The sequence below is a fragment of the Osmerus eperlanus genome, chromosome 23 (assembly GCF_963692335.1).
Source record: "Osmerus eperlanus chromosome 23, fOsmEpe2.1, whole genome shotgun sequence".
NCBI classification, from domain to species: domain Eukaryota; kingdom Metazoa; phylum Chordata; class Actinopteri; order Osmeriformes; family Osmeridae; genus Osmerus; species Osmerus eperlanus.
In genome coordinates this window covers 12,469,068-12,476,567 of record NC_085040.1, presented here as the reverse complement: position 1 = coordinate 12,476,567, position 7,500 = coordinate 12,469,068, and the positions used below count along the sequence as shown (strand labels likewise).

The 7,500-nt window shown below is 46.6% G+C and overlaps 7 non-coding genes across 7 annotated transcripts; all 7 read right to left on the bottom strand.

Moving 5' to 3' along the window:
- Positions 1-691: 691 nt before the first annotated feature.
- Positions 692-763, bottom strand: trnap-agg (transfer RNA proline (anticodon AGG)). Its single transcript has one exon. It is a non-coding gene; the product is annotated as a tRNA-Pro (tRNA).
- An 870-nt stretch (positions 764-1,633) lies between these two features.
- On the bottom strand, positions 1,634-1,705 carry trnap-ugg (transfer RNA proline (anticodon UGG)). Its single transcript has one exon. It is a non-coding gene; the product is annotated as a tRNA-Pro (tRNA).
- An 879-nt stretch (positions 1,706-2,584) lies between these two features.
- On the bottom strand, positions 2,585-2,656 carry trnap-agg (transfer RNA proline (anticodon AGG)). Its single transcript has one exon. It is a non-coding gene; the product is annotated as a tRNA-Pro (tRNA).
- A 634-nt stretch (positions 2,657-3,290) lies between these two features.
- Positions 3,291-3,362, bottom strand: trnap-agg (transfer RNA proline (anticodon AGG)). Its single transcript has one exon. It is a non-coding gene; the product is annotated as a tRNA-Pro (tRNA).
- Positions 3,363-3,996: 634 nt separating this feature from the next.
- Positions 3,997-4,068, bottom strand: trnap-agg (transfer RNA proline (anticodon AGG)). Its single transcript has one exon. It is a non-coding gene; the product is annotated as a tRNA-Pro (tRNA).
- Positions 4,069-5,295: 1,227 nt separating this feature from the next.
- trnap-agg (transfer RNA proline (anticodon AGG)) lies at positions 5,296-5,367 on the bottom strand. The gene has a single exon. It is a non-coding gene; the product is annotated as a tRNA-Pro (tRNA).
- A 635-nt stretch (positions 5,368-6,002) lies between these two features.
- trnap-agg (transfer RNA proline (anticodon AGG)) lies at positions 6,003-6,074 on the bottom strand. Its single transcript has one exon. It is a non-coding gene; the product is annotated as a tRNA-Pro (tRNA).
- Between the last annotated feature and the right edge of the window lie 1,426 nt (positions 6,075-7,500).

Genomic DNA, 7,500 nt, shown 5'->3' with positions numbered 1-7,500 from the left:
ACCCCGATCTACGTTTGGAAAAGGACTGATTTGGGAATAGAACAGGAGCCCTCTTTGCCAGGTTACCTCCTTCTACAGCAATGGGCTGTAGAAGTAATGGGCTCGTCCGGAATTTGAACCCGGGACCTCTCTCACCCAAAGCGAGAATCATACCCCTAGACCAACGAGCCATGTTCTGGTGACTGCTTTGATCGATTTGTTGTCACAAAACATGCTTAGACATAAAGAGCAGGAGAAACTTCCGCTGCAAATCACGCCGATCTACGTTGGGTAAAGGACTGATTTGGGAATAGAACAGGAGCCCTCTTTGACATGTTACCTCGTTCATCAGCATACTGTTATGGGCTCATCCGGGATTTGAACCCAGGACCTCTAGCACCCTATGCGAGAATCATACCCCTAGACCAACGAGCCATGTTCCTGTTGCTGCTTCGATTGATCGATTTGTTGTCACAAAACATGCTTAGACAAAGGCTCCCTGCACCCTAAGCGAGAATCATACCACGAGACCAACGAGCCATGTTCTGGTTGCTGCTTTGATCGATTTGTTGTCACAAAACATGCTTAGACATAAAGAGCAGGAGAAACTTCCGCTGCAAATCACGCCGATCTACGTTGGGTAAAGGACTGATTTGGGAATAGAACAGGAGCCCTCTTTGACATGTTACCTCGTTCATCAGCATACTGTTATGGGCTCATCCGGGATTTGAACCCAGGACCTCTCGCACCCTAAGCGAGAATCATACCACTAGACCAACGAGCCATGTTCCAGTTGCTGCTTCGATTGATCGATTTGTTGTCACAAAACATGCTTAAACAAAGGATCCCTGCACCCTAAGCGAGAATCATACCACGAGACCAACGAGCCATGTTCTGGTTGCTGCTTTGATCGATTTGTTGTCACAAAACATGCTTAGACATAAAGAGCTGGAGAAACTTCCGCAGCAAATCACCCCGATCGACCTTGGGTAAATGACAGATTTGGGAATAGAACAGCAGCCATCTTTGCCAGGTTACCTCTTTCAACAGCATACTGTAATGGGCTCGTCCAGGATTTGAACCCAGGACTTCTGGCACCCTATGCGAGAATCATACCCCTAGACCAACGAGCCATGTTCTGGTTGCTGCTTTGATCGATTTGTTGTCACAAAACATGCGTAGACAAAAAGAGTTCGAGAAACTTCTGCAGAAAATCACCTTAATCTACGTTTGGAAAAGGACTGATTTGGGAATAGAACAGGAGCCCTCTTTGCCAGGTTACCTCCTTCAACAGCATACTGTAATGGGCTCATCCTGGATTTGAACACGGGACCTCTTGCACCCTAAGCTAGAATCATACCCCTAGACCAACAAGCCATGTTCCAGCTGCTGCTTCGATTGATCAATTTGTTGTCACAAAACATGCTTAGACAAAGGCGCCCTGCACCCTAAGCGAGAATCATACCACAAGACCAACGAGCCATGTTCTGGTTGCTGCATTGATCGATTTTTTGTCGCAAAACACGCATATTCAAAAAGAGCTGGAGAAACTTCTGCAGCAAATCACCCAGATCGACGTTGGGTAAAAGACAGATTTGGGAATAGAACAGGAGCCCTCTTCACTAACTAACCTCCTTCAACAACTTACTGTAAAGGGCTCGTCCGGGATTTGAACCCCGGACCTCTCGCACCCAAAGCGAGAATCATACCCCTAGACCAACGAGCCATGTTCTGGTTGCTGCTTTGATCGATTTGTTGTCACAAAGAATGCGTAGACAAAAAGAGCTAGAGAAACTTCTGCAGCAAATCACCCCGATATACGTTGGGTAAAGGACTGATTTGGGAATAGAACAGGAGCCCTCTTTGCCAAGTAACCTCCTTCAACAACATACTGTAAAGGGCTCGTCCGGGATTTGAACTCAGGACCTCTCGCACCCTAAGCGAGAATCATTCCCCTAGACCAACGAGCCATGTTCTAGTTGTTGATTCGATTGATCGATTTGTTGTCACAAAACATGCTTAGACAAAGGCTCCCTGCACCCTAAGCGAGAATCATACCACGAAACCAATGTGCCATGTTCTGGTTGCTGCTTTGATCGATTTGTTGTCGCAAAACATGCTTAGACATAAAGAGCTGGAGAAACTTCCGCAGCAAATCACCCCGATCGACCTTGGGTAAATGACAGATTTGGGAATAGAACAGCAGCCCTCTTTGCCAGGTTACCTCTTTCAACAGCATACTGTAATGGGCTCGTCCAGGATTTGAACCCAGGACTTCTGGCACCCTATGCGAGAATCATACCCCTAGACCAACGAGCCATGTTGTAGTTGCTGCTTCGATTGATCTATTTGTTGTCACAAAACATGCTTAGACAAAGGCTCCCTGCACCCTAAGCGAGAATCATACCACGAAACCAATGTGCCATGTTCTGGTTGCTGCTTTGATCGATTTGTTGTCACAAAACATGCGTAGACATAAAGAGTTCGAGAAACTTCTGCAGAAAATCACCCCGATCTACGTTTGGAAAAGGACTGATTTGGGAATAGAACAGGAGCCCTCTTTGCCAGGTTACCTCCTTCTACAGCAATGGGCTGTAGAAGTAATGGGCTCGTCCGGGATTTGAACCCAGGACCTCTCGCACCCTAAGCGAGAATCATACCCCTAGACCAACGAGCCATGTTCCAGTTGTGCTTCGATTGATCGATTTGTTGTCACAAAACATGCTTAAACAAAGGATCCCTGCACCCTAAGCGAGAATCATACCACGAGACCAACGAGCCATGTTCTGGTTGCTGCTTCGATCGATTTGTTGTCGCAAAACATGCTTAGACATAAAGAGCTGGAGAAACTTCCGCAGCAAATCACACCGATCTACGTTGGGTAAATGACAGATTTGGGAATAGAACAGCAGCCCTCTTTGCCAGGTTACCTCTTTCAACAGCATACTGTAATGGGCTCGTCCAGGATTTGAACACAGGACTTCTGGCACCCTATGCGAGAATCATACCCCTAGACCAACGAGCCATGTTCTAGTTGCTGCTTCGATTGATCTATTTGTTGTCACAAAACATGCTTAGACAAAGGCTCCCTGCACCCTAAGCGAGAATCATACCACGAAACCAATGTGCCATGTTCTGGTTGCTGCTTTGATCGATTTGTTGTCACAAAACATGCGTAGACAAAAAGAGTTCGAGAAACTTCTGCAGAAAATCACCCCGATCTACGTTTGGAAAAGGACTGATTTGGGAATAGAACAGGAGCCCTCTTTGCCAGGTTACCTCCTTCTACAGCAATGGGCTGTAGAAGTAATGGGCTCGTCCGGGATTTGAACCCAGGACCTCTCGCACCCTAAGCGAGAATCATACCCCTAGACCAACGAGCCATGTTCCAGTTGTGCTTCGATTGATCGATTTGTTGTCACAAAACATGCTTAAACAAAGGATCCCTGCACCCTAAGCGAGAATCATACCACGAGACCAACGAGCCATGTTCTGGTTGCTGCTTTGATCGATTTGTTGTCACAAAACATGCTTAGACATAAAGAGCTGGAGAAACTTCCGCAGCAAATCACCCCGATCGACCTTGGGTAAATGACAGATTTGGGAATAGAACAGCAGCCATCTTTGCCAGGTTACCTCTTTCAACAGCATACTGTAATGGGCTCGTCCAGGATTTGAACCCAGGACTTCTGGCACCCTATGCGAGAATCATACCCCTAGACCAACGAGCCATGTTGTAGTTGCTGCTTCGATTGATCTATTTGTTGTCAAAAAACATGCTTAGACAAAGGCTCCCTGCACCCTAAGCGAGAATCATACCACGAAACCAATGTGCCATGTTCTGGTTGCTGCTTTGATCGATTTGTTGTCACAAAACATGCGTAGACAAAAAGAGTTCGAGAAACTTCTGCAGAAAATCACCCCGATCTACGTTTGGAAAAGGACTGATTTGGGAATAGAACAGGAGCCCTCTTTGCCAGGTTACCTCCTTCTACAGCAATGGGCTGTAGAAGTAATGGGCTCGTCCGGGATTTGAACCCAGGACCTCTCGCACCCTAAGCGAGAATCATACCCCTAGACCAACGAGCCATGCTCCAGCTGCTGCTTCGATTGATCGATTTGTTGTCACAAAACATGCTTAGACAAAGGCTCCCTGCACCCTAAGCGAGAATCATACCACAAGACCAACGAGCCATGTTCTGGTTGCTGCTTTGATCGATTTTTTGTCGTAAAAAATGCTTAGACAAAAAGAGCTGTGAAATTTCTGCAGCAAATCAGCCCGATCTACGTTTGGAAAATTATTGATCTGGGAATAGAACAGGAGCCCTCTTTGCCAGGTTACCTCCTTCTACAGCAATGGGCTGTAGAAGTAATGGGCTCGTCCGGAATTTGAACCCGGGACCTCTCTCACCCAAAGCGAGAATCATACCCCTAGACCAACGAGCCATGTTCTGGTGACTGCTTTGATCGATTTGTTGTCACAAAGAATGAGTAGACAAAAAGAGCTGGAGAAACTTCTGCAGCAAATCACCCCGATATACGTTGGGTAAAGGACTGATTTGGGAAAAGAAACGGAGCCCTCTTTGCCATGTTACCTCCTTCAACAGCATACTGTAATGGGCTCGTCCGGGATTTGAACCCAGGACCTCTAGCACCCTATGTGAGAATCATACCCCTAGACCAACGAGCCATGTTCCAGTTGCTGCTTCGATTGATCGATTTGTTGTCACAAAACATGCTTAGACAAAGGCTCCCTGCACCCTAAGCGAGAATCATACCACGAGACCAACGAGCCATGTTCTGGTTGCTGCATTGATCGATTTGTTGTCACAAAACATGCGTAGACAAAAAGAGTCTGAGAAACTTCTGCAGAAAATCACCTTGATCTACGTTGGGTAAAGGACTGATTTGGGAATAGAACAGGAGCCCTCTTTGCCAGGTTACCTCCTTCAACAGCATACTGTAATGGGCTCATCCTGGATTTGAACACGGGACCTCTTGCACCCTAAGCTAGAATCATACCCCTAGACCAACAAGCCATGTTCCAGCTGCTGCTTCGATTGATCGATTTGTTGTCACAAAACATGCTTAGACAAAGGCTCCCTGCACCCTAAGCGAGAATCATACCACGAGACCAACGAGCCATGTTCTGGTTGCTGCTTTGATCGATTTGTTGTCACAAAACATGCTTAGACATAAAGAGCAGGAGAAACTTCCGCTGCAAATCACGCCGATCTACGTTGGGTAAAGGACTGATTTGGGAATAGAACAGGAGCCCTCTTTGACATGTTACCTCGTTCATCAGCATACTGTTATGGGCTCATCCGGGATTTGAACCCAGGACCTCTCGCACCCTAAGCGAGAATCATACCACTAGACCAACGAGCCATGTTCCAGTTGCTGCTTCGATTGATCGATTTGTTGTCACAAAACATGCTTAAACAAAGGATCCCTGCACCCTAAGCGAGAATCATACCACGAGACCAACGAGCCATGTTCTGGTTGCTGCTTTGATCGATTTGTTGTCACAAAACATGCTTAGACATAAAGAGCTGGAGAAACTTCCGCAGCAAATCACCCCGATCGACCTTGGGTAAATGACAGATTTGGGAATAGAACAGCAGCCATCTTTGCCAGGTTACCTCTTTCAACAGCATACTGTAATGGGCTCGTCCAGGATTTGAACCCAGGACTTCTGGCACCCTATGCGAGAATCATACCCCTAGACCAACGAGCCATGTTGTAGTTGCTGCTTCGATTGATCTATTTGTTGTCAAAAAACATGCTTAGACAAAGGCTCCCTGCACCCTAAGCGAGAATCATACCACGAAACCAATGTGCCATGTTCTGGTTGCTGCTTTGATCGATTTGTTGTCACAAAACATGCGTAGACAAAAAGAGTTCGAGAAACTTCTGCAGAAAATCACCCCGATCTACGTTTGGAAAAGGACTGATTTGGGAATAGAACAGGAGCCCTCTTTGCCAGGTTACCTCCTTCTACAGCAATGGGCTGTAGAAGTAATGGGCTCGTCCGGGATTTGAACCCAGGACCTCTCGCACCCTAAGCGAGAATCATACCCCTAGACCAACGAGCCATGCTCCAGCTGCTGCTTCGATTGATCGATTTGTTGTCACAAAACATGCTTAGACAAAGGCTCCCTGCACCCTAAGCGAGAATCATACCACAAGACCAACGAGCCATGTTCTGGTTGCTGCTTTGATCGATTTTTTGTCGTAAAAAATGCTTAGACAAAAAGAGCTGTGAAATTTCTGCAGCAAATCAGCCCGATCTACGTTTGGAAAAGGATTGATCTGGGAATAGAACAGGAGCCCTCTTTGCCAGGTTACCTACTTCTACAGCAATGGGCTGTAGAAGTAATGGGCTCGTCCGGAATTTGAACCCTGGACCTCTCTCACCCAAAGCGAGAATCATACCCCTAGACCAACGAGCCATGTTCTGGTGACTGCTTTGATCGATTTGTTGTCACAAAGAATGAGTAGACAAAAAGAGCTGGAGAAACTTCTGCAGCAAATCACCCCGATATACGTTGGGTAAAGGACTGATTTGGGAAAAGAAACGGAGCCCTCTTTGCCATGTTACCTCCTTCAACAGCATACTGTAATGGGCTCGTCCGGGATTTGAACCCAGGATCTCTAGCACCCTATGTGAGAATCATACCCCTAGACCAACGAGCCATGCTCCAGCTGCTGCTTCGATTGATCGATTTGTTGTCACAAAACATGCTTAGACAAAGGCACCCTGCACCCTAAGCGAGAATCATACCACAAGACCAACGAGCCATGTTCTGGTTGCTGCATTGATCGATTTTTTGTCGCAAAACACGCATATTCAAAAAAGGCTGGAGAAACTTCTGCAGCAAATCACCCAGATCGACGTTGGGTAAAAGACAGATTTGGGAATAGAACAGGAGCCCTCTTCACTAAATAACCTCCTTCAACAACTTACTGTAAAGGGCTTGTCCGGGATTTGACCCCGGGACCTCTCTCACCCAAAGCGAGAATCATACCCCTAGACAAACGAGCCATGTTCTGGTTGCTGCTTTGATTGAATTGTTGTCACAAAACATGCTTAGACAAAGGCTCCCTGCACCCTAAGCGAGAATCATACCACGAGACCAACGAGCCATGTTCTGGTTGCTGCTTTGATCGATTTGTTGTCACAAAACGTGCGTAGACAAAAAGAGTTCGAGAAACTTCTGCAGAAAATCACCTTGATCTACGTTTGGAAAAGGACTGATTTGGGAATAGAACAGGAGCCAGGTTACCTCCTTCAACAGCATACTGTAATGGGCTCATCCTGGATTTGAACACGGGACCTCTTGCACCCTAAACTAGAATCATACCCCTAGACCAACGAGCCATGCTCCAGCTGCTGCTTCGATTGATCGATTTGTTGTCACAAAACATGCGTAGACAAAAAGAGTTCGAGAAACTTCTGCAGAAAATCACCCCGATCTACGTTTGGAAAAGGACTGATTTGGGAATAGAACAGGAGCCCTC